Source organism: Lygodium microphyllum, chromosome 2, assembly GCF_053477565.2.
Source record: "Lygodium microphyllum isolate KBCC chromosome 2, Lygodium_microphyllum_v1.1.10, whole genome shotgun sequence".
Classification (NCBI taxonomy): Eukaryota; Viridiplantae; Streptophyta; class Polypodiopsida; order Schizaeales; family Lygodiaceae; genus Lygodium; species Lygodium microphyllum.
Genome location: NC_141136.1, coordinates 660,113 through 685,875, shown reverse-complemented (window position 1 = coordinate 685,875; position 25,763 = coordinate 660,113).

Genomic DNA, 25,763 nt, shown 5'->3' with positions numbered 1-25,763 from the left:
TTGAAGCTTTTTCCTTGCCTTTGAGCTAGGATCATCAGTCTCTCCTCTTGCTCCTCAATTTTCCTTTCTTTGAAGCTTTTTCCTTGCCTTTGAGCTAGGATCATCAGTCTCTCCTCTTGCTCCTCAATTTTCCTTTCTTTGAAACTTTTTCCTTGCCTTTGAGCTAGGATCATCAGTCTCTCCTCTTGCTCCTCAATTTTCCTTTCTAATCTCTTCTGCTCTTCTAGCTCTAAGGCAACCTTCTTCTTCAAATTTTCTATGTCATTTTGATACCTTCATGCTTTCTCCTCTCTCGCTGATTCCAACAACTCCATGGCATCCTGGACATTCTTCATTTTCCCTTACAGCTCTTCATACAACACTACTAGCTCTTCATTTAGTTGTTGCATGCTCATGAGAGCCTGTGTTTCTTCAACAAGCTTTGCTTGCCACCTTTCTTCTCCTCCTTCCTTGGCCTTGAGCTCCTCCTTTAGGTCATTTATTTCTCTTTGACACATGGCCACTTGACGTGTTCTTTCTAGTTAAAAGGCTGCCATAGTGTCCTTTTTAGCCTCTAACTCAGCAACAACTATTTTCTTTTCTTCTTCTGCTCTCTCAAGCTGTGATAGAGGTTCCTTAACGTAGTTGTCATAGTTCATGGACAACAATAGTGTGGTGGGGGTAGTGGTTGTGGATGTTTCAAATTTTTGCCTTTTAGGATCCTGCCTAAACTCAGCATCTGCTCCAGTCTCTTCATCCATGTCACTAGAAATCCTTCACCTCCCTCTTGGGCCATTTCTTTATTGACTAAAAACTACACCTAGGCCATGATATTGCTGGTATCGACTTTAGGTGTAGAGCCTTGGGTGGTTGTGGTTGTTGGAGTGGTCGGCACTAGGCAGTAGGCTAGAAGTGGGTGCAATAGGCCTTTACCCTTGCCCTCCGTAACTGGCGGTGCTGTAGCTTGTAGCACTTGGGTGCTAGAACTTGGGCCTTCATATCTAGGTGGGCTCATGGCAGCCAGCTCTTCTATCCTTGAGGGTAGTGGAGAGGCACAACTTACTTGTCATCTCAAAACGTCTTTGACTTAGACTCATACTTATCGTTGGGGGTCTTAATGTGCCTCACTATCAAGGCAGTCAGTGTCTACTTGCTAGGTGCCATGCCCACTAACTCTATTTACAATTGTGGAACATGGACTTTTCAATACTTCTTATGTTCCACCCACTGACTCTTTTTACAACTCTGGAATGAAACGGGAGTTAGATAGTATTGTGAAAGAGACTTTATTGTGCACATCAACCCATCCACTTGTTTGCTGACCATATTTACAAGCCAGGGCTATGTCTTCTTCTTCTCTCCTCCTTAACTACTCGGCTTCTTCCTCTACTTTCCTCCTTCTCTTCTCTTCAGCCCTCTTGGATTCTTCGTTTATCTTTTTGGCCTCCTCCTTTTCTTTTCTATTTCTTTTGTCTTCGGCGTTTTTGGACTCTCTTTGGGCTCTTTGCAGGTCTGTTCTTTCTTTCTTCTTGCTCTCTTGTTTGTCACTCGCTGTCCTCTCACTAGATTGTTCCTGTTCTTGGTGGGGAGGGGACTTGTCTGGTGTTTCGCCAACTCCCTCGTCTTCTTGCGCTTCCCACAAAGCCTCTCTGATGATGGCCATCAATACCCCTCCAAACCCAATGGTTGAGGCCTTCGACGATGACTTCTTTCTTGCTCGTGGGTTTCCACCTATGGTGGCTAGTGCTTTTGCTGAAGTTTCTATTGTCTTTCGCATGAAGCCGTTAAGGTTTACTTCGTCCAAGGATTTGGTTGCAATGATCTCCAACATAGGCATGTTGATCCGGCTCATCAGTGCATTATACCTGTGACAGGAGAACAATGCATGGACCATCTTCACTTGCAGTTGGACTTTTGGATCCGGGATGTCGATGAGACTAATGCCATCATTGGTGTGGGGGGCTAGGATCTTGTCCATTCCTAGCATATCATATACGTCTCTTTTGGGCCGTCTCTCGACCTTGTTGGGCATGCCCAACGCTCTCTGTACCAACTCGAGGCTCAACTCGATCTCCACTTGGTGGGTTTCATTTTCTTGACTCACCGCTATGGTGCCATGATTCCTTTGAAAGTTCAGAGGAATTCTGTGCACTTCTCATAGTTGACGGCTTGGCCAACTTTCTCATGTATTTTTGTAGATTGCATTGCTCCGCAATTTGTTTTACAGCTTTTTCTTCCAAGGCCACATCCTCCAAGTTTAGGACATGCCTAAACTTGAACTGGTTAAAGGCCCTCATCTCCACTGAGAGGCCATATTTAGCTTGTTCCTCTTTTGAGAACGAAAGTTTGCTGCTCTTCTCCTGACTTGCCATTGTGGGTCCCTACCATAACACCACAGCTCACCATTAGTTTTCTTAAGATAACAAGTAGAGAGTGATTGTGCACTTATAGAAAAATGAAAAGCTTAAGTACAAAAAGAGAAATTTTCTTCACAATTCACACAATCCAGTAAACAATTCACACAATCCAATGAAGGTCCATGTCGAGCGGCTTCTCTTATGGATATGTGAGACATATGGTTGGCCATGTAGTGTTGCTTCTCTTTGCGTACAACCATAGAGAAGTCAAACTCTAGAAGTAGAAGTAACCATCGAGCAATGCGTCTTGTAGCATAGGGTTTATTTACAAGATAAACCAAGGCTTGATGGTCAACAAAGAAGATGAAAGGTGTAGCCAAAAGGTAATGCCAAAATTTTCTTACAGCAAACACCATGGCTAACCCTTTCCTCTCCATAGTGAAGTAGTTCATTTCAACATCCGTGAGTTTTCTACTAGCAAAGCTCACTGGATAGTCTAAATTGTGTTCACCAGGTTGGTACAACACAGCTCCCATGGCATACTTAGAGAGGCGTCAATGTAAACATGGAAGGTTATGGTCCAGTCTGGGCTCTTAGGATTGGTGCTATGGTTAGAGCCTTTTTCAACTCTTTGTATGCGTGTTGGTATTCCTCGGTCCATTCAAATATCACTAGAAATTTGTATAAAGGTCTAGCAATCAATGCATAGTTTAACAGAAATCGTCGATAGTACCATGTATGGCCTAGGAAGCACTGAACTCCCTTGTAATCGGTTGGTGGTGGAAGATCGACGATAACCCTAGCTTTTGAGAAGTCAGTGGCAATGCCATTCTTTGACTCCATGTGCCCTAGAATTCATCCATGCTTTACCCAGAACTGGCACTTCAAGGGGTTCGATGAGAGACAATACAGTCTACATCTTTCAAAGACTGTTGGGAGCTTGTCTTGGTGTTCCTTCCAATTAGAGCGACCACATAAATTGTCAATGAATACCTCTAACTCTCGCCTAAGCATGTCTTTGAAAATGGTACACATGAGCCTCTGGAATGTGGCTGGTCTGTTCGTCAACCCGAAGGGCATGACTATGTAGGCAAAGATGTCCCACTTGGTAGAGCGAATGCGATCTTGTGCCTATCATTCGAATGCATTTGCACCTGATTGTATTCGGAGAAGCTGTCCAAGAAAACCTGATTGTATTCGAAGAATCTGTCCAGGAAACTATAGGCCTCTTTACCAGCCACCCTCTCAAGCATATGCTCAGTGTACGACATTGGATAATTGTTTATCTTCGTGGCAACATTGACTTTCTTGTAATTGACGCATACTCAGATCTTTCCATTCTTCTTCATTACGATCACTATGGGTGACATCCAGTCTATGTGCTCAATTTCATAAATGAATCCTACTCTTAACAGCTTATATCAATTTCCTCTTTGATAGCTTTGAGTGTGTTTGGGATTCATCAGATATAATCGCTGCTTGACCGGCGTTGCATTGAGTGTCATTAGGATGTTATGAGTCACTACACTTGGATCTACCCCCTTCAGCTCGTCAAAGGACCAAGCGAATACATCTATGTACTCTCGCAAGAGAGCAACGAGAGTTGCCTCCTCTTCCTCGGTCAAGTCGTTAGACATGAAAATAGGTTGGGGCGTCTCCCCTTCCTTAACTAGATTGACCTCCTTGCCTTTGGCGGGTCCTTCTATAGGCTCACTTGCTTGCCCTTGTCCTTTGGCTCCTAGCAAGACCACTACCCTTTTGCCTTTCTTAAATCTCATGAATCATTTTGATAGGTCTTGCGGCTTCCTCTGCTCCTCAGCTTGTGGATCCCTAGGCTGTTTTCTTCTTTCTTCCTTCAACCTTCAATGCCTTAGGTGGACTGGTAGGTCTCCTTTGGTGCATTTTCTCTTAGGTGGTCGGGGTATCTCAAGATCACTATCTGAGCTTACTTTCGACTCGAAATAGAACTCTCTATCTTCGCTAGAAGATAAAGTCTCTCCTAGAGGTCGTAGCTTCCATGGTGATTCCGTTCTGAGTACTAGTGCGGCACTTGGTTGGGCGAGACCTGCTCGTTCATAATCAATTGCTCCTATGTGCTCCAACCAAGTGCGATCGCAAAACCTATTCGCATGACTCCTTTCTTGATTTTGAAGATGCTCTTCTTCTGCAGTTTGGAGTCTACCCGTATTTGTTTAATCACATGTCCCTCAGTGTCGTGCTCCATCATGTTGATCTCCTCTTTGCTCTCATCATTAGAGGAACAACAGTCTTCGTACTCATCATCTGAACCATCCTCATCCGACTGCTTGTCATCTCCTAAGTGTGTTTCCTTGTCTCGTCACATTGATACTAAGGCCCAATTGTACATCAAGTTTAGGTCGTGCACCTTGGTCCATCACCACTTGGGTTCATCCAAGAGATCCTCGAGTGGTTTAAGATTTGCGGCTAGGTTACTAGCTAATTTATCTGTCAGGTGCTCTAAGATCTCATGGAGATCTCGTTTGTTATTTGGGACGTGGAATGTGACAGAGCTGGGTCGCCCATGCGAGCTTCTAACCATCATGAAGATGGGTACTGAGGGCGTCTTTGGGTTCATTGACTGCCTTAGCAGCTTGCTCGTATTCCTTGTTATCCGAGAATGGAAGATCGATTGTGGGCTAGCACATGCATCCAATCTCGCTCATCCTGAGTAAGGGATATACTTGGTCAGCAACATGTAAGATTTTCTAATCTAAGCGTCGCCCTTCAACATAGCTGAGATGGTGTCTAGGTCGACTGGTGTAGTCTTCCAAGTATCCATCTCCACTCTTACCGCTTCCATCTGATTGCCTAAGAAGATTAGACCATTCCCCAAACCCTCTATGACTCGTGCGTTACACATCCAGGGTCGGCCTAATAGGATATCGTAGTCCATTCCTTTTATGACTATGAAGTCCATAGAGAACTGGACTCTTGTGATCTTCAATGGCCAATTTTTTAGCACTCCGGATGGCTTTACTTTCGTTTCGTTAGCTAGTATAACTTAGAACCTAGCATCCTCAACATGTGGGTTACCCCAAGCCAGGAGTATTGCATGGCTAAGCGCAGTGACTCATGCCCTTGTGTCTACAATCCCCTTCCTCATGGTATCACCTAGAGTGAGGACCAAGAAGACTACGTGCATCTCTATGCCTTTCTAGAAAGCATTAACATGCAAGGACTTGGGCACTGAGTGCAGAGTTAGGCTCGGTATTTGCGTCACTACAAGTCAATGATAACTTGCTCTATTGATTTTTCCACCCATTGCTTTAGCTCCTGCCATAATGTCGGAGCTGTCTAAGTAGGTCTCCTAAGCTCAGAGTTACAAGGGTGGTCACTAGCATTGTGAGAAGATTGCTAGCTGCTTGATTCTCTTCTAATTCTATGCTCCTTGGCAAATGGCTTCAATTGGTTTGTTGGCTCGTAGTGTTCAAGCTCCATCTAGGTGGCACAACGTGCGATGCAGATGTGTCCCTCGGTCATATGGGTGAGATTGGTGTGCTTACAATAGAGAGATCATTGATCTCATCTTCTAATATGGGCTTCGAAAAGGGGGGAGGATGGGTCCTTTTATAGGTGAAGGAGAGAGAAAATGGGGGAGAGAAAGAAAGAGTGATGAGAGAGAGGGGGGAAGAGAGAGGGCATGCGATATGTGGAATTGTTTCTCACCAGAAAGGGGGGGTCATTGATAGCCCCTTATTGGATGATTTTTTTTTTCGAGACCCACTCTTGGAGAGAGTAAATTTTGGCCCAACTAGATTTGTGGTTTTTTTTTCGCCCAATAAGGGGATGTTGGCAACCCCTTCTCAGTGAAAGAACAAACCATAGTTCCGAGAATAGATAGTATGGGGAGAAGAGAGACCAACAAAGGAGGATTTTTTTTTCGCTCAAGAAGGGGTTGTTGGTGACCCCTTCTCATCGAAAAAAAAACCATAGGTCTGAGAATAGAGAGCATGGGGGAAAGAGAGAGTAACAAAATGATGAGAGAGGGTGTGAGAGAGGGAGAGCATGCAATATTTTTTCATCTAGGAAGAGACTACTGACGATGCCTTCTCGGCAAGAAAAAATACTACATTTTGCATGCTCTCTCTCTCTCTCTCTCTCTCTCTCTCTCACCCCTTTGCCATCACTCCATTTCTCTCTCTTCTCCCCATGCATTCTTGGATATGTGGGCTTTTTTTCCGCCAAGAAGGGGTCGCCAATAGCCCCTTCTTGGGTGAAAAAAAAAACCTACACTTTGTTGCTCTCTCTTCTTCCCATGTTGTCTATTCTCGGAACCGTGGTTTGTTTTTCACTAAAAAGGGGTTGTCCTCAGTAGCCCCTTATTGGGTGAAGAGAACCCACAAATCCAGTTGGGTGAAAAGTTACTCTCGCTAGGAATGGATTGCTAGGAAAAAAATTAGTCAGATAAAGGGCTGCTGGTGAACCCTTTCTGGCAAGAAAAAATTACACATATCACATGTCCTCTCTCTCATCACCCTTTCTCTCTCTCCCCCCATTTTCTCAACTAATTAACTAATATTTAATTAATTAACTTTACAAGAGAAAGAGAAAGAGATAATTTTCTAAATAGTAGATCTTTACATTCCTTGAAACATAATATGAGATAGTCATACAAAGTAGAAGCTTATACACAAGCTCACTAAAAAAACACACTCGTTCAAACATTGCTTTATTTGTGTTCTCTCTCTCATCCCTCTCCCATCACTCTGTTACTCTCTCTTCCCCCATGCATTCTTGGACATGTGGGTTTTTTTCCACTAAGAAGGGGTCGCTGACAGCCCCTTCTTGGGAAAAAAACCCACACTCTGTTGCTCTCTTCTTCCCATGCTATCTATTCTAGGAATTGTGGTTTGTTTTTTTTACCAAAAAGGGGTCGCCCTGGTAGCCCCTTATTGGGCGAAGAAAACCCACAAATCTAGTTGGGTGAAAAGTTACTCTCGCCAAGAATGGCTCACCAGAAAATTTTTTCATCCGATAAGGGGTTGCTGGTGACCCTTTTCTGGCAAGAAAAAATTACACATATCACATGTCCTCTCTCTCATCACCCTTTCTCTCTCTCCCCCCATTTTTCAAATAATTAACTAATATTGATTTAATTAACTTTACAAGAGAAAGAGAGAGAGATAATTTTCTAAATAGTAGATTTTTACATTCCGTGAGGCATAATATGAGATAGTCATACAAAGTAGAAGCCTATACACAAGCTCGCTTAAAAAACACACTCGTTCAGACATTGCTTTATTCTTCATGAGTTTGAGATGAGTTTTATGTACCCTTTGACTACAAATTTAGCTTTGTTGAAAGCTACTATGATTTCATTGTGCCCTTTCCATCTTGGGTATCCTTCAAAGGGAAAATTGTAATAACTCTTTAGGATTAGAGTCACCTAGTCTTTTTATTCATGCTAGAAGGTTTGGACAATCTATTTGGCTACCATTTTTCTTAATAGTTTGAGTAGGTTGGGTAATCCTAGGCCACCCTCTTGTTTGTTCTATGTAGTCCTCCAAAGCTACATTGGGAAGTTTTAATGTTTCACTGTTCCATGACTAGAGAAATTTCCTAGTCAGTTGTTATAGTTTTTAAGTTCATAGTCATAAACTCCTTCACCTAGTGAAGGAAGTTTAGTGTATGATCTTTGAGAGGGTAATCACCATGATACATCAATGGATTGTCGTTTCAATTCCAAATTCAATTGAGTGAGCTCATACACCTCCCCAAGAACATTTGGCCCTTTGTTAAAACTCTGATGTCCCTTTCGGGAAGATATTAGGGAAGAGACCAACAAACATGGTTAATGATTGATGGTTCCCCAAGTATTAATTAAAATGGATTTGATTAATAAGCTCCATGACTTTCTTTTCATATCTAATTTCAAGAGGAATCTGATCACGAAACAACCCCTATCTTACAGAAATTTGCTTAATGCATGCTTCAAATGCATGAAGGTAGGATTTTTTGTTAGGGATTGTCTTGATTAAAATCAAAGAAGTCTAAAGAAACTAAAGAAAAAATGAAACTTGCAGATGATGGTTTTCATTAAGTAAATAGGAAAGGGAAGAAAGGAAACAATCAAGCTAATCTTAATCAAAATACCAATAAAAAGAAGACTAATAACAATCAAGCCAATCTTAATAAAAAGGGCATTATGTTTAAAAAGGGGGGAAGGGGGGGGGGGGGTGTGCAAAGGCCTTAACAATTCGCTGGAAGGGGGCACCGGTGTCCCCCTTCCAAGGGGCCCTCAAACTTACCGTCAAGCATCTGTCACGACCACCCTCCTGGCCCCCACACGACCATCCCTGTCTGTGTCCATCTCGTCCTCGCTTGTGTTCCTCTCTCTCTCTCTCTCTCTCTCTCTCTCTCTCTCTACACATATATATATACACAAAAAAAAAAGCAAAAAACGCCTTTCCTTCTCCTAAATTAAGTAATTACGTAATTAATTAACTTACTAATTAATCTAACTAATCAATTATACTAATTAACTTAATTAGTAAATTAAATTACTAATTAATTATCTTATTAATTAACTAATAAGTTAACTAGTTACTAATTGGTTCAATAACTATTAAGTTGCTTAATTAACGAACAAAATTAACAAATTAGTTTAATAACTATTAAGTCGATTAATTAACTAATTACTTAATTGATTAATTAACTAATTGCTTAATTGATTAATTAACTTACTAATTAATCTAACTAATTAATCTTACTAATTAACTTAATTAGTAAATTAACTTATTAGCTAATTAATTAATTATACTGAATAACTAATTGAAATTATTAAGTCAATTAATTAGCAAACAAAATTAACTATTAACTAATTAATTAACTTACTAATCAATCTATTAATTGATTAAGTAACTAATAAAAATTTAGTAATAACTTTTTAACTAGTTAATTAATAACTTTTTAAATTTAATTATTAATTAATTAAATAAAAAACTAATTAACATGTAATTAATTAACTAATTACTTAATTGATTAATTAACTTACTAATCAATCGTATTAATTAATCTAACTAATTAACCTTACTAATTAACTTAATGATTAATTAATTAATTATACTAAATAACTAATTGGTTTAATAACTATTAAGTCAAATAATAAGCAAACAAAATTAACTATCAACTAATTAATTGATTATCAATAAATTAACTATTAATTGAGTAATTAATTATTAACAAAATCAACTTACTAATAAATCTATTGATTAATTAAGCAACTAATAAAAATTAAGTAATAACTTTTTTAAATTAGCTAGTAAATTAATAACTTTCAAATTTAATAAGTAAGTAATTAATTAAGTAACTAATTAACTAATTAACTAAGTAACTAATTAACCAATAAATTGATAACCATTTAATAATTAATTATCTAATTAAAAACCAAGTGACTAATTAAGTAAATACTTAACCAATTAAGTAATTAATTTTTAATTAACTCATAAAATTATATATTAGTTAATAAGTTAAAATTAATAAATAAGTGCTTAAAATGAATTAATGTTTAGTTAAATAGCTAATTACTTAAAATTAATCATTAATAAATAAATAATTGATTTAATAACTATTAGATCAATTACTTAGCCAACAAAATTATATATTGGTTGACTAGTTGAAATTAATAGCAAATTACTCAAAATTAATAACTGATAACTAAAAACCAATTAGCAATAACTAATTTAATAGCTAATAACTAATGATCGATTATTTATTAATTAGCTATAAATTTTTTAAATTAAAATCAATTGAAATAACTATTAACAATCAATAAATATATTTAATTCAAGTAGTAATGGCTAATTTTAATTTTATATATTGATTTTATTAAAAAAGTAAAAAATAATTTTATCACATAGTTATTTAGTATTTAGATCTATTTATTACTCAATTGATTAGTATTAATATATTAGTTGAAATATTAATGATTTTTTATTAGTATAAAAATTTTTAACACATATATAAATCAAATATTATTTACTAAGATGGTATCAATTAGTTCATTGATTAGTTAATTAGTGTGTTGGTCAACTTATATCAATTAAATTATCAATTAATCGCTTAATTGATATTAGGTAGCTTGTTTATTAGTTCACACATATCAATTAGTTAATTAATTAATTAGTTATTATAGAAATCAATTAGTATGAAGTGAACCATTGGTATAGTAATATTACTTAACTTATCTATTAAATTTATATATTAGCATTAATCATTTCATATAAATCAATGTGTTAGTATAGTAATACTAATTAATCAGTAATATGATTGCACATTAATATTTTAGTTGTATGGGATTTTTTTTTGGAGGAAATGAAGAGAGAGTGCAAGTGCATGTGGATTAGGATTGTTTTGCCCATCGAGAAAGGGGTCGATGACGCTCGCATCTATCTTAGTTATTTGGGTTTAGGGTCCAAGCTATGAGAGAGAGAGTGCGTATGGGCCATGATGGTTGATGAGAGAGAGTGCATGTGGACTAGGATCATTTTATTGCCAAAGAAGGGGTCGCTGACGCCCCAATATTTGGTGTAGAAAAATATGACTAGCACCCCTGCCCCCTCTCACATCTCTCTCTTCGTACTCTCTTCGTATGGCACATGTCTCTCCCAGTCTCCCTTTCTCCATCTCTCTCTCTCTCTCACTCTCTCACATGCATTTAATGCCCCACTATTTCAAAGTGGTTATATAAGGCCACACACCCCTTATGACATGCCTCCCCCTCCCTCAAGTTGTGGAATATTTCCTTAATCTCGCAGGTACGTACACATCTCTCTCTCTCTCTCCCCCTCACTCTATCCATCACCCCCCAGTCTCTCTCCCTGGCTCCCTCTTGGTGCTCTCCAACCCCTCCCTCTCTCTCTCTCTTTCTCCATCTCCCCTCCTCCCCCTTACTCTATCCATCACCCCCTGGTCTCTCTCCATGGCTCCCTCTTGGTGATCTCCAACCCCCTCCCTCCCTCTATATCTAGCACTCGCACACACACACACACACACACACACACACACACACACACACACACACACACACACACACACATGTATACTCTCTATCTCCCTCCCCCCCCCTCTCTCTCTCTCTCTCTCTCATGTACACACTTTATATATCCTCCTCCCTCTCTCTCCCTCTCTTGTATATGACATACACCCCCACACCAAGTCTTTCAATGGTACCCATATTTGACATGCATATTCGTACATGTGTAGATAGCTTTGAAAATGGATCCATCATCCAGTGCTATACCAAATACCGAGGTCTGCATATATGTATCCTTCCTCTATGCCAAACCTATTATGCACTACACAAGTAGTCGGTTCCTGATGTTGAAGAAGGAAGACATTTGCAATGGCAATGGCTACCGTGTTCTTGCTATCACCCATGCAAATGGCCGAATACAAAGCACATCGATCCATTGTAACAATGACCATGAGGCTGTCTAGGTATATGTTCTGGATATCTTAGCCTCGCAAGACTATCTTGTCGAATCGTGGAAGGCTCACCACCCCCCTTGGACATTGAGAAAAACAAAACCATCCCTATCACGCTTGATGTGGAAGAGGAGGGGATGCGACAATCCTCTTATGTTGTAAGTGTAGTTGAGTACATAATGTCTTTAGGGGGCCAACACCGAGTGTTACACCATTTGCTTCAGAATACAAGCACTATAGAGAGAGTGGAGGAGGAGATTCGAGTTTTTAATGATAGCAATGCGGTGTACAAGCTTCCACTAGTAGCAGACAATATGCGTCCAATGGAGGGTATGGAGCAAAAGTACGATGGCCATTGTTGGACAAAGCCCACGTTAACATCGATGGCATTCCTTGGTACTGTTCGCCGAAGAAGAGTGTCCCGATAGAAATTGTACTAGAAGGTTGATTTTTGGCCCCCAAACAAGGTGGTATGGACATGTACAAGATTCTTCATTCACTGTACTATCATTAAAATGATTGTAGAGTCACATGACATGGTTCTAGTATCCTATTGCAAGTAAATCATACTAATCAAGTCCCAATACATGCCATATAAGTAAACTCAGTACCAGCATACCGACTGTCAGAATGTCAACTGATGGTCTCGGAAGCCTTGGATGTTTCTATTGTAAGAAACCCCCCTATCCTGCTCTCCAAGTGCAAGTATGTAGTATATTATGTGATGTTAGTGAGTGGTTGTCTGGCAATGATTGGGCTTAGCTCCATTTTGTCCTTGCGAACTGGTACCTTGGTCCATTGGCACTTGTCGTAGTGTTTTACAAATCGTGTTGCATCTCGAAAAAGACTAGGCCACCATAGTTGAGAATAGAGCACCTTGTGGGTTGTCATATCTCTACTGAAGTGCCCTCCTGTAATTCCGCCATGTGCTTCTGCAAGTGCATCGTGTATCTCATGTCTGCATACACATCTACGCAGCAAGCGATCATGCCCTAACCTATAAAATTGTCATGCTATCAACTGATAGGGTTGTATTTTATTTAAGGACGAGTCACCTAAGTCAGGCCTTCTCAATAGGTCTTTCAGGTAGTCTATGTGCTCAAGCACTTAGACTATGTCGTCTACCTAGTATGGCATCAAGTCATCTCTAAACAACTCCCTTTTATCAGATAGGTTAAATAGGTGTGCATCTGGCAAGTCGTCTGTGATGCCATGTCTAGCGACTTCTCTTGTGGGTATGCAAGATATATGGTTAGCCATGTACTGTTGCTTCCCTTTGCATACAACCATAGAGAAGTTGAACTCAAGAAGTAGAAGTAACCATTGAGCAATGTGTCCCATAGTGTAGGTTTTGTTAACAAGATAAAACAAGGCTTGATGGTCAACAAAGAAAAAAGCTGTGGCCAAAATTTCTTTCCATGGTGGAGTAGTTCAAAATTTCTTTAAAGCCAACACCATGGCTAACCCCTCCCTCTCCATGGTGGAGTAGTTCATCTCAGTATCTATGAGTTGTCTACTAGCAAAGCTCAATGGATAGTCTAAATTATATTCACTTGACTGGCACAACATAGACCTCATGGGGCAGACTTTGAGGTATCAATGTGAATGTGGAAGGTTATGGTCCAGTCTGGGGATCATAAGATTGGTGCTGTGGTTAAAGCCTTCTTTAACTCTTCTATGTGCATTGGCATTCCTCGGTCCATTCAAATATCACCAACAATTTGTATAGAGACGTAGCGATTAATGCATAGTTTAACGCAAACTGTCGATAGTACCCTATATGATCGAGGAAGCACTGAACTCCCTTGTAGTCGATTGGTGGTGGAAGATCAACGATACCCCTAACTTTTGAGAAGTCATTGTGGCAATACCATTCTTTGACACCATGTGCCCTAGGATGCATCTGTGCTTCACCCAAAATTGGCATTTCAAGGGGTCAATGAGAGACAATACAATTTGCATCTTTCAAAGACTGCTCAGAGCTTTTTTAAGTGTGCCCTCTAATTAGAGTGGACACATAGATCATCAACAAATACCTCTAACTCTTGCCTAAGCATGTATTTGAAAATGGCACACATGAGCCTTTGAAATGTGGCTAGTACGTTCATCAACCCGAAGGGCATCGGGACGTCCCCCCTTCCTCAGCTAGATTGACCTCCTTGACTTTGGTGGGTCCTTCTATAGGCTCACTCGCTTGCCTCGTCTTTTGGCTCCTAGCAAGACCAATACCCTCTCGCCTTTCTTAAATTTGGTAAATTTTTTTGGCAAGTCTTGTGGCTTCCTTTGCTCCTCAACTTGTGGATCCCTGGGCTATTTCCTCTTTTCCTCCTTCAACCTTCGGTGCCTTAGGTGGATTGGTAGGTCTCCTCTGGTGCGTTTGGTCTTAGGTGGTCGGGGTTATCTCTGGATCACTGTCCGACTTCTAACTTGGAATCAAACTCTCCGTCTTCGCTAGAAGATGGAGTCTCTCTTAGAGGTTGTAGCTTTGATGGTGATATCGTCCCAAGTACTAGTGTGGCACTTGGTTGGGCAAGATCTACTTCGTCATAATCAATCGCTCCTATGTGCTCCGACCATGTGTGATTGCAGCCCATTCGTGTGACTCCTTTCTTGCATCTGAAGATGCTCTTTTTCTGTGGTTTGGAGTTTGCTCTTATTTGTTCAATCTCATGCCCCTTCATGCGGTACTCTATCATGTTGATCTCTTCTTTGCTCTCGTCATTGGAGGAACATTAGTCTTTGTACTCATCATCGGAATCATCCTCATCCAACTACTTGTCATCTCCTAAGTGCTGTTCCTTGTCATCCGTGGCTAAGGCCCAATTGTACATCAAGTTTAGATCGTGCACCTTGGTCCATTGCAACTTGGGTTCATCCAAGAGATCCTTAAGCGGTTTAAGATTTGTGGTTGGGTTACTAGCTAATTTGTCAATTGGGTGCTCTAAGATCTCATGGAGGTCTCGTTTGTTGTTCATGATGAGAAATGTGACAGAGGCGGGTCGCTCATGCGAGCTCCTAGCCATCATGCAGATTGGCATTGAGGGTGTGTCTTTGGGCTCACTGAGTGCCTTAGAGACTTGCTCATATTCCTCATTATCCGAGAATGGGAGATTGATTGTGGCTAGCACATGCATCCAATCTCACTCATCCTCAAGGCAAGGGATATACTTAGTCAGTGGCATGTAAGATTTCCTAATCCGAGTGTCATCCTTGAGTATAGTTGAGATGGTGTCTAGGTCGATTGATGTAGTCTTCCAGGTATCCATCTCCACTCTTACCACTTCCATTCAATTGCCTAGGAAGATTGGATTGTTACACCAGTCTTTTATGACTCGTACGTTGCACATCGAGGGTCGGCCTAACATGATATCGTAGTCCACTCCTCTCATGACTAGAAAGTCCACAAAGAACCAAACTCCTACGATCTTCAATGTCCAATTTCTCAGCACTCCGAATGGCTTCACTTTTTATCAGTTAGCCAGCATGACATTGAACCTAGGATCCTCGACAAGCTTCTTAGTTCCACAAACTTACAAACTTCTAGTTGTAGATCTCTAAGAAAAACTCCCTTTTGGATGCCTTCATCCAAGTGATGGTTGGTCCATCTCTTCAGTATGGATTCCATTCTAGAGATATATGCTTCCACCCGGTCACCAGAGGACTAACTTAAGTTCATAAACTCCTCTTGCATCCACTCTTCAAAACCTTCATGCCTGAATTTAATGAGGAAGGTCAACTTCCCATGTGCCAGAAGTTCCTATTATGATTGTCTCTCATACTACTGCCACTAGAGCATCTAAGGAGACTTTTGCTGCTAACTTGTTTTTGGCTTTGATTTTTGCCTTTTCTCTTCTCACTTACCTTTGAACTCGTTCAAGTGCTTGCCTATCGATCGCATCATTCATCAGGGGGTTACCTTCACCTAGTTTGCCTGTACTAAACAGAACAAATGTACAAGGGCTTTAGTATCTAGAGGACTCTCTTACCAACATTTCTTCTACTTCCTTCTTTTCAACGTCTCTGAATTGAGCTTTAATTCCACTACTACAGAGGGGAAGATATTCAGTTCTGAAGGTATCAAAACTCATTCTTCTGAGAATCGTTGTGGTGCCATCATCATAGTAATGTCAGCTTTTGATAGTTTCAACAACATATGTTGTAAAGAACACTCTGTCTACTAGCTTCAAGTGGGTTGCTAATTAGACAAACATAAGGTTGTCAGTGCTCCAAGCATCCCACATATCTAACTGTTGAGCATCCATAAACAGAGTCCAGCTCTTTTCCTTCTTGTTTTTGTGAACTTTAACTCACCATGACTTTCGAAGCTTCTTCGCAATTTCCCAGTTGATGATGTCTAGAAACTCTTCAGTGAAAGCCAAATCTCCCATGGATAGTCATTCTCTTTGTTTCTACTCTTCGATTTGCTCCCAAACAATTTGCCACCAAGATGCATGTCTCCGTTGCTTCAACATGGAGAGGAAATAGTCCACCACATAGAGCCTGCATGAAGATGGTAATATGTTTTCGCCATTGTGGGATGAACTTCTTGTAGAAAGTGGCTTTGGCAATGAGGATTCCAATTCTTTAGTGGTGGTTGAAGGAAGTTTGCAAGCTTCCATTGAATTTGTATCCTCTTGCAATGCCATTTCCTCATTTTTAGCCCCTTCTGATGCTTGTTGATGGTAGAATTCCCCGAATGCGCATAAGAAACATCGAGGCCCAAGAGTAACACCAAGAAAATGGGGAATCTATTGTAAGAAATCTATCTTATATCATCAACAAGCATGTTTTTCATATTTTATGTGTCTACAAGGAAAAGAACAATCTTCTCAAATCTTCATGTAGCTTCATAAAAACAATTCTCCCATCACTTTAACTTGAACAAAATCGATTATGATCTTCATGTTCTTCATAGAATTCATTAAGAGACTACCAAAACATAAGAGAATACACTAGTTTGAATGGAAATCATCACATAGCATTCTTCTTAAAAGGTTCCATAGCTTTCTCTCACAATCTCTCACTCATAAATACATTGTTTTGCATAGATTTGGCTAGCTCTCACTCTTACTCTCTCTCATACATGCTCTCTCTTAATAGTACATTGGAATCCTCAAGAATAATCATCCATAACCCTTCTTTGGTCGTGGATGCCCCTCCAAAGAGGTATGTCTGATATGAAAGGTCACTAGAGCCACTATAGTGTCCCTTTGTAGCTCAACAATATCACTATCACTTCAGTCTTTACTTGAGTCTTTAGTAGCACTTCTTCCACTTATTTGAGCTATTTTGAACTTTATTAATCTCTTTCCAAGGTTAGAAAACTTTTCCAAGCTACACATTCATCCAATATAACACTTACAGAGGCATACAAAACTAAAATAGAACAGAGAGACATAGGCTCTACCACATCAAAACACTCTTAAACACTTCCAAAACAACTAATCATCATATGAAATCAATCAAAAATCAACCATTTAGTCCTCAAAAACAACAAAAAGCAGCCAAAAAATCAAGTCATTTCAAAAGTCAACAAAGTGGAAGTGGAGGTGGGTACATCTAAGGCTGGAATAAGTGAACTATGTTGAATAAAAATAGAGGGGTTGCTAAAAAAACTCACTCAAAAGATCGTTCAAAAAAACTCTCTTCTTACCCTTCTCCTTTTACAAGTGGTGATCAAACCCTAGTCACAACTCGAAAACACTTGAGAAAAATGAGTGCTAGTAATTTGAATGACTTTGTTTAAGAACCGAACTCAACAAGAATAAAATTTCAAACATAAATAAATTGCCAACACTTATGCCTCATGTAGCGATAGAATAGAAACACACAAAGCAACATAAGATACCCAAATCATACCTCATATTGTGAAAAAAATCGTGAATCCACAAGACTTGTTACTTCCACAATGCTCAAAAACTCGAATGGACCAAGCTCTGCACAAAAAATCTTTAGTCTCCATAGTCATTTTTACTTTCACGTGACCCTCCTCTTCTCACAATAGCAAAAGTCTTTGGCAAGAGAAGGGAAAATCCTTCTAAATCTTGCGAGGTTTATGTAGTTTTTCTCCCCTAAACATGATGTTAAAAGCTTTTAGGCTTTTCTTTGTCATTTAAAAGCCTTGAGGATTTTTATCTTGACGTTAGGCAAGTCTATCATCCAAATGATCATCATAGCGCACCTTTCCAATGTCGAAAAGCCCACACATATCACCTTCCAAGCTCTTGGACTCCTCAAATTCACCAACCTACTCCCTTGTCAGTGTCCCTCTATTCGGGACAATTCATGCAGGCAGCTTGAGATCAAACATGCGGGGCCAGCCTCTCCAAAATATACACTAATAAAATGGCAACTCATAATGACAGCTAGTGGCATTTCAGTAGGTAGAGCCTTATGATCCTCCATACATAAACAAGCCTTGCAATTGCACTTGTCTTGGGCAATATATTTTTCTTTACTCATTCCAGGTACCATCTTGCAAGGCACTGCAAGAAATAACGTTTCTTCCCATTGGAGATATGTTATGCCCCTCACAACACCTACAACAATCATAGGATGCCAATGCTAGTCCAGTTTAACCCCACTACAACCCAAAAGATTCTCTCTGAGAGTTCCATTTTCCATGTACTCATACACAAGTGGCTACTCTCCTTGTTTAAAGCATAATCCGACCAAGCCAACAACATTTTTATGATACACATGTGAAAGGAGCTCAATCTCATTTTTGAACTCTGCTCCACCTTGCATGGAATCCTTTTGAGCCCTTTTTATTGCAACCTGCATTCTAGTTGGGAGTATGCCTTTATAAACATTCACATAACCCTTCAAACCAATTATTCAAAATATGATTGAAACCTTTAGAATTTTCCCAAATTTCTACAATAGCATATTTGAATGGCACCCTTCAAACTAGTAAAAGTTCCCTTCATAATTCTCCACAAGTATTCTCCCATAAATCCCACTATGGTGTATACATCCATTGAGTCTTCAAAAACTAACATTGAAAGGTAGAGCTTGAGTGGAAGTACAAAAGTGGAAGCAAGAGCAAAGCAAGACCTATGGATGATGGAGCAAGAGAGCAAGGGAGAGAGACAATGTATGTGGAAATTCTAATAGTCACAATGTGTGATGAGCCTTCCCTTATTCAAATGTCAGTAAAAGAATAATGAATAAAGTGACAATGATGGGTGTCTGCCACTTACAATGTACCGTTGTGCGGGTACTATTAGTGTAATGAATACATGAGCAGTTAGGCACATGTGCCTTTACCCCCAACAATCTCCCACTTAAAGGTGAATGTACCCCTAGTGAGGAGAGAACAAGAAAAAAATGATAAAGTACAAATGTACATAAAGCAAACAAGATGAGGAATAGATGTCATCTCATCCTACTCCCATTATCTTCCTAAGGAAAGCAAAACATTCCGTTGAGAGACTTTTAGTGAGTAGATCTATAGGATTTTCGTCAATCATTCGACAAGCTCAATAGACTTGTCCTCTACCACCTCCCTAAAGAAATGATAGTGCACTTGAATGTGCTTTAACTTTGTATGGAAGACTGGAACTAAATGGCACTCATAGAATCGAAATGTAGTGTAGGAACCACATCAGTAATACTAAGGTCTGCAGACTAGATGGCCTAATCAGAGGGCCTCCTTACAAGTCTCAATAGCTACAACATACTTTTCCTCTGTAGTAGTAGATAGGGATGTGCATTTCTACACCTTAGATATGCAAGAAACAACACCTCCAATATAAAGGTGAATACATAGCTAGAGGTTGGCTTTTTGCATGTCTTGCATAAATAGAGTCACTGTATCCCACGACTCCTATATCCTAGCCATTATAACATATGCACATATCTGCAGTGCCCTTAAGGTACCTCATGATACCCTTCATGAGATCCCAATGCCACCTGCCATGTGTAGCCTTATAATGTGCCACAATTCCACTGCAAATGCTATGTTAGAATGGCTATCATGGCATATATCAAACTGCCCATAGTGGATGCATAAGGGATTTTGACCAGTTTGGCCCTCTACTCATCAGACTGTGGACAATCAGCCTGACTAACCTTCACATTAGAAGGTAAAGGCCATCTAATAGGCTTAACATCCTGCATATGAAATCGCTCAAGGACCTTCTAGATATACTCTTTTTGAAACAAGTAAAGGATCCCCTTAGAGTGATCACATGTAATACACATCCCAAGAATATGCTAGGCATGTCCCATGTCCTTCATCTCAAAGCCCTTCTTGAGCTAACCTTTTAAGGTATCCAGCTCATCATGAGCACTCCCAGCAATGAGCATATCATTGTTACAAAGTACTAAAGTCATAAGGCCTCCATCGCAGGCCTTCTTTGTGTATAAACACACATCCATATCACTATGGGTATATCTTTGTGAATGCATGAAAGCATGGAGCTTGTGTTACCATTTCCTAGGCACGTGCTTAAGGCCATAAAGGATATACCTATATCACTATGGGTATATCCTTGTGAATGCATGAAAGCATCGAACTTGTGTTACCATTTCTTAGGTGCCTACTTAAGGCCATAAAGGCTCTTTCTGAACTTGCACACTAGGTATTCTTTGCCTTTTTTCTCAAAGCCATTAGGCTATTTCATATAAATCTCATCATGCAAGCCTCAATGTAAGAAAGCTATCTTGATATCCATCTGATAGAGATCTAGATCAAGTTGTGCAACCAAAGCCAAAACCAAGCATAGGGTAGTCATCTTGATGATAGGAGAGAAGACTTTATCGAAGTCAGTACCATGCTCTTGCTTAAAACCCTTAGCAACCAATCTAGAATTATAGGCTAGCTTGGGGCATCCAAGGGTACTCTTCAACTTGTATACCCACTTGCATGGCAAAGCACATTTTCCACTAGGCAAAGGAACCAAATTTCACGTTTTTTTTTTTGCAGTGAGCCATACTTTGATTGCATGGTCCTCTCCAAAGAGTGACTATCATCACTATGAATAGCCTCATCATAGGTAAGAGGCTCATTAACATCTGTCACCATAACATAATCCATAGACAATGTAAATCGATCACAAGCTGATGTCTATCTCTAGTAAATTGCCACAAAACAGGCTGTGGGGCCTATACATCTTGTCTAACATCATGGTCCTAGGGCATTGGAGCATCAATTACTAAAGGCTATCTAGTTGGCTGTACAGTAACATGAGGCTCCTCCTGAAACATCACCTTGTGTACCTCAGTGACTTGCTTAGGCTGCTTATGCATTCTCTCATCATAGAAAACAACCTCATGGTTACGGATGACCTTCCAAGCCTATGGATCCCATGGGTGATAACCCATCTCACTTGCATCCCCATAACCAAGAAAGATATATTTCACAGACTTAGGATCCAGGTGTTATGGCATTTATCCTTGGGAACATGGCAAAAAGCCTCATAACCAAAGACATGCAAATGAGCATATGATGGAGGTTTTCCACACCATACCTTCTTTGTAACCGAATAGTCAAGAGAAGTGCATGGAGATTGATTAATCAAATGTATGATAGCCCAAAGGTGCTATGATAAGCCTATATGGCTAAGCATACTACGAACTAGCTCATGAATCATCCTATTCATACACTTAGCCATACCATTCTAGGTGGGGTGTACGGGGCTATCAAACTGATGCTTAATACCTCTCATCACAAAACTGCTCAAAGAGTTTAGATATATACTCATCCCTATTGTTAGATCATAGGCATTTCAGCCTATATTCAGACTGATTCTCAATAGAAGTAAGCCAATGCTGAAATGCATCCAAGACTTTTGATTTTTGCTTTATAGGATATGCCTAAACCTTATGCAAATAATCATCAAAGTAATGAAATACGAGTATTTCATTACCACCTATAGACTTGTAAGGCCTGCCCACAAACATCAAAATGAATAAGAGCCAGAGGCTCACCCATGCACAATGCCAGACTTCTTATGGGAATTACGAGTTTGCCTGCCCCCATAAAGATAATGATCACAAGACTCAAAACCCTTATAGTTAAGGGGCAGAAGATACTACAAACGGGTAAGCATTTTCCTTTCCTTTAATGACATGTGCCCAAGGCGATGATGCCATAACAATACATGTGGTACTACAGCCATTGTCAAAACATGGTTGCTAGGCCCTAAAGAGCGCCAATCTTAGTATCTCGCGCCATGACAAGATTCCCACGGTTAAGGTTCCATGAGGAACCACCAAAAGAGGCAATATAACTTGCATCATCCAACTATCCAACTGAAAGTAGACTTTTAGTCAAAGCCGGAACATGGTGTACATCATGCAAAGTAAACATACTATGTGAAGAAAATTGCAGCTAGACATCTCTAATACCAACAATATCCAATGCCAAGTCATTACCCAATTTGACAAATCTATCATGATGTGGTAGGAGTGGAACCACTCTCGATGAGGGGTGATATGAAATTGAGCCCTTGAATTAAGCATCCAATATTAAGCACAGGTAGACGAGGCATCAATCAACTGCGAAACATCAATAGAAGATGTTGCAAGTATGTAGTCATTATTAGAATCAATTTGCATGACATTAGTCTTTTCAATCTTGAAATTGGACTTGCTAGGGACAATGCTACAATTATCATGCTTTTCTTACACTTTATTATTTTCCTTTTCTTTGCACTTGTCATCACACAATTTATGGCAATGTGGCCAAATAGTGACAAGTCAATGAAGACATATGACCATGAGACTTACTATGATACTATCCACGTGATTGAGAATGAGACTTGTAAGAGTCTCTCCCATGGCAGTCACTACTACTTCTACCATTATTTGCTTTGATTGTCAAAGCATAGGAGGTACAGAAAGTATCTACATTATTTTTGTTAACCTCTTCATTCAAGAGCGTGCCCTCTACATCCTATAATTACAGCTGATCAATAGGCATATTTGCACACATAGTAGTACATAATGTTTCTCATGACTCATGCAATGTAATCAACAAGTCCCGGTTAGCCGGGAACTTTTCTCAAAGAACAGCGGGATGATCGTCAAAGGACACGAACAACAAAAGCGTTGACCTAGAGTGATGTCTTAACCGATTTACGCTGTTTTAGGGGAACGGAATGGGACTATGCCTTATGACAGAGAGGTTGAGCTTTGCATCCCTCTCGTTTCCCATTCTCCTTGAACCAAGTGTAGCGTGAATCCGCTTCGAACCTGGCATTTCTGCGTAAAGTAGTTCGCTTGGGTCCGACGCTAGTTGCTGTTAGGTAATGACCAATCAGGAAAACCCTAGCCGGGAACTTTTCTCAAAGAACAGCGGGATGATCGTCAAAGGACACGAACAACAAAAGCGTTGACCTAGAGTGATGTCTTAACCGATTTATGCTGTTTTAGGGGAACGGAATGGGACTATGCCTTATGGCAAAGAGGTTGAGCTTTGCATCTCTCTCGTTTCCCATTCTCCTTGAACCAAGTGCAGCGTGAATCCGCTTCGGACCTGGCGTTTCTACGTAAAGTAGTTCGCTTGGGTCCGACGCTAGTTGCTGTTAGGTAATGAACAATTAGGAAAACCCTAATTCCGACGGCGATGGGGGTGGAAAAATCTGCCGGTGGCAGACAATGGCGCCGTGAGGAGAGAGGCTAGAGGTGATAGGCGGTAGCGGCAGCTCAACAGCACCAGGCGGCTTCTCCTCTTCTTCGTCCTCCCTCGATAGCAGCACCAGTAGCGCCAAAGCTTCCTTCCACTCTCTCCCGGCCTAACCTTTAGAAATCCTTTTCACCCCGCAATGGTCTTAAGGCCTTAAACCCTTCTCAAGGGCCGTTAAACCCCCACTACCCTTGGCCTCATAACCCATAAATTTTCCCCCCGTGCCTAAATCTATAAGTCCCTTTTTGTGTTGAAACCCCGTGTTTTTCTCCCCTCATATTCCTTTTTTCTTAACACACCCCCTAAGCCCTTTTTAACCCCGTGTTCCCTTTTTCTTACACACCCTTTTCTCTCTCCCCCCTACTATAAGCCTTCACCCTTCACCTTTCCCTCTCACTTCGTGTTAAAATCCCAAAAACCTTTACTACTCTAAAAATTCCCTTTCTATACCTTTTACCCCAAGTCCAAAGTTCTCCAAAGGTTCATGTGGTTACGAAGCCACACTCACCCATAATTTTTTTTACAGTGTATATACCTTATAGGGCCTCCTTAGGCTTTATAAACCTTTCCCTCTCCGAAGAAGCTAAGAACCTAAAGGTCGTATTATTCCTTCTCGTGGTCAATCATTTAAACGGCTCCTTGCCTCGAAAGAGAGACAATGGAAACCCGAAAGAAAGAGTAAAAGCTGCCTTCACGTTCGAACTGCGATGCCGCATAAGAAAGTCCAAGGAGTAGCTACGGGAGGGTCATCTCCCGGTATCCATGTGGATATCTCACCCTAAAACCAGGTTTTTCCTTCTTGGTTTTATATCGGTTTTAATTTAATCATGCAAGATGAATTGTTTGGGATAAGATATATTTTGTCCTAGTTATTTACAATGAAGGAGTTTAGTTTAATTGAACATGCAAAAATGATAATATAATAGACATAGTTTCCTTCAAATAGCATCATGCTTTGAAATGAATTACGAGCGAGATTATCTACCTACTATAGTAGTATAGTTCGGTTAAATCTTGAAGGTATAAAAATTGCATCTTGCACTATTAACCCCTATTTTAAAAAAAAAACAACGAATCATCATAGAAGATGAAAATTCATGAAAGGTTTCTTACGTTGCTTGAACTCTAGGAAGTTATCATTGCTAACTGCATATCTTAGCAAGGAAAAGATTGGTATTTGGCTTGAGTTCGTTCTCAAGGAAAAAGGAAGTTTAATTGAAAAAAGTTTAGGACTGAAAAATCAATCGTCGGGAAGGATGTCTGGAAAGCTCCGCCCGGCACTCCCATGGAATGTTACGGGATTTGCGATCTAGGGCTTCGGGAGGAAGATTTTTCTTAAATTCAATTCCCTTTGAAGACAAATGGCTAAAATTGGAATGAAACTCATTTAAGTGGGCAAACATGGAGGTCTACTCCTTCATATGAAGGTCCATGAGTTGCTTCAACCAATACATTTGAAAGGCAAGGTTTTGCTTATAATACACATTACAAATCTCATCCCACAATTGCCAGGCGGTCTACCCATCATAGACATCATTATAATAGACCTGCTTAGAGAGTGACAAAATGGCTATAGATTTATATAACCTATCTAGCTCGGCCCAATCCTTTACAATAAAGCATTCGGGCTTTGAAACCCTCATGTCTCAATGTCTTGATCTATAATTTATACATTAGAACTTGCCAGATTTGTGCCTTTCGATAGCTATAATTTGTGCCATCCAACTTCTCAATGTTAAAGATAGCACTATCATTCCATCCACTAGCCATAATGCAAGATATGAAAGCACAATCCAAGAAAAATAGATTGTTGTAAATGACAACAAAAAAAACCGAAAATCGTAGCCAAATCAAGGGCTTAGCAAGAGAAACTGCCAAAATAGTGAGTTGTCCACAAATTGTAATCAAGTAACTGTCAAATCCAAGTGACCACCCTCAAATAGAATCCATAAAATTGAAATGACAGGATACTATAATAAATTATAGTAGTATGCCAATAACCAATTGTGAGAAACCAAGAAAGAAATAATAGGATCAACTAGCATTGAAAGCTCTCACAACTGCATTGTGTTAGTAACAAACCATGTGGTAGGCATAGACATCATGCACATGGAAGATCTTAGGGTAAAGAGAAGAGAACTACCAAATGTATAACCCAATGAGCAAAGCTCAATACATAACCCAAAAGCATATAAATATTATTGACAACACATTGACACACATAAGTGCTAGGTCCAAAGTAAGTGATTAAACTAGCACACTGTAGTAGGATAACTACATCCAATACATATCAAGAGAGCATGTACATGAAGTAAGTGTCCCATGGTCTTAGTGAAAGTAAGCTCAAG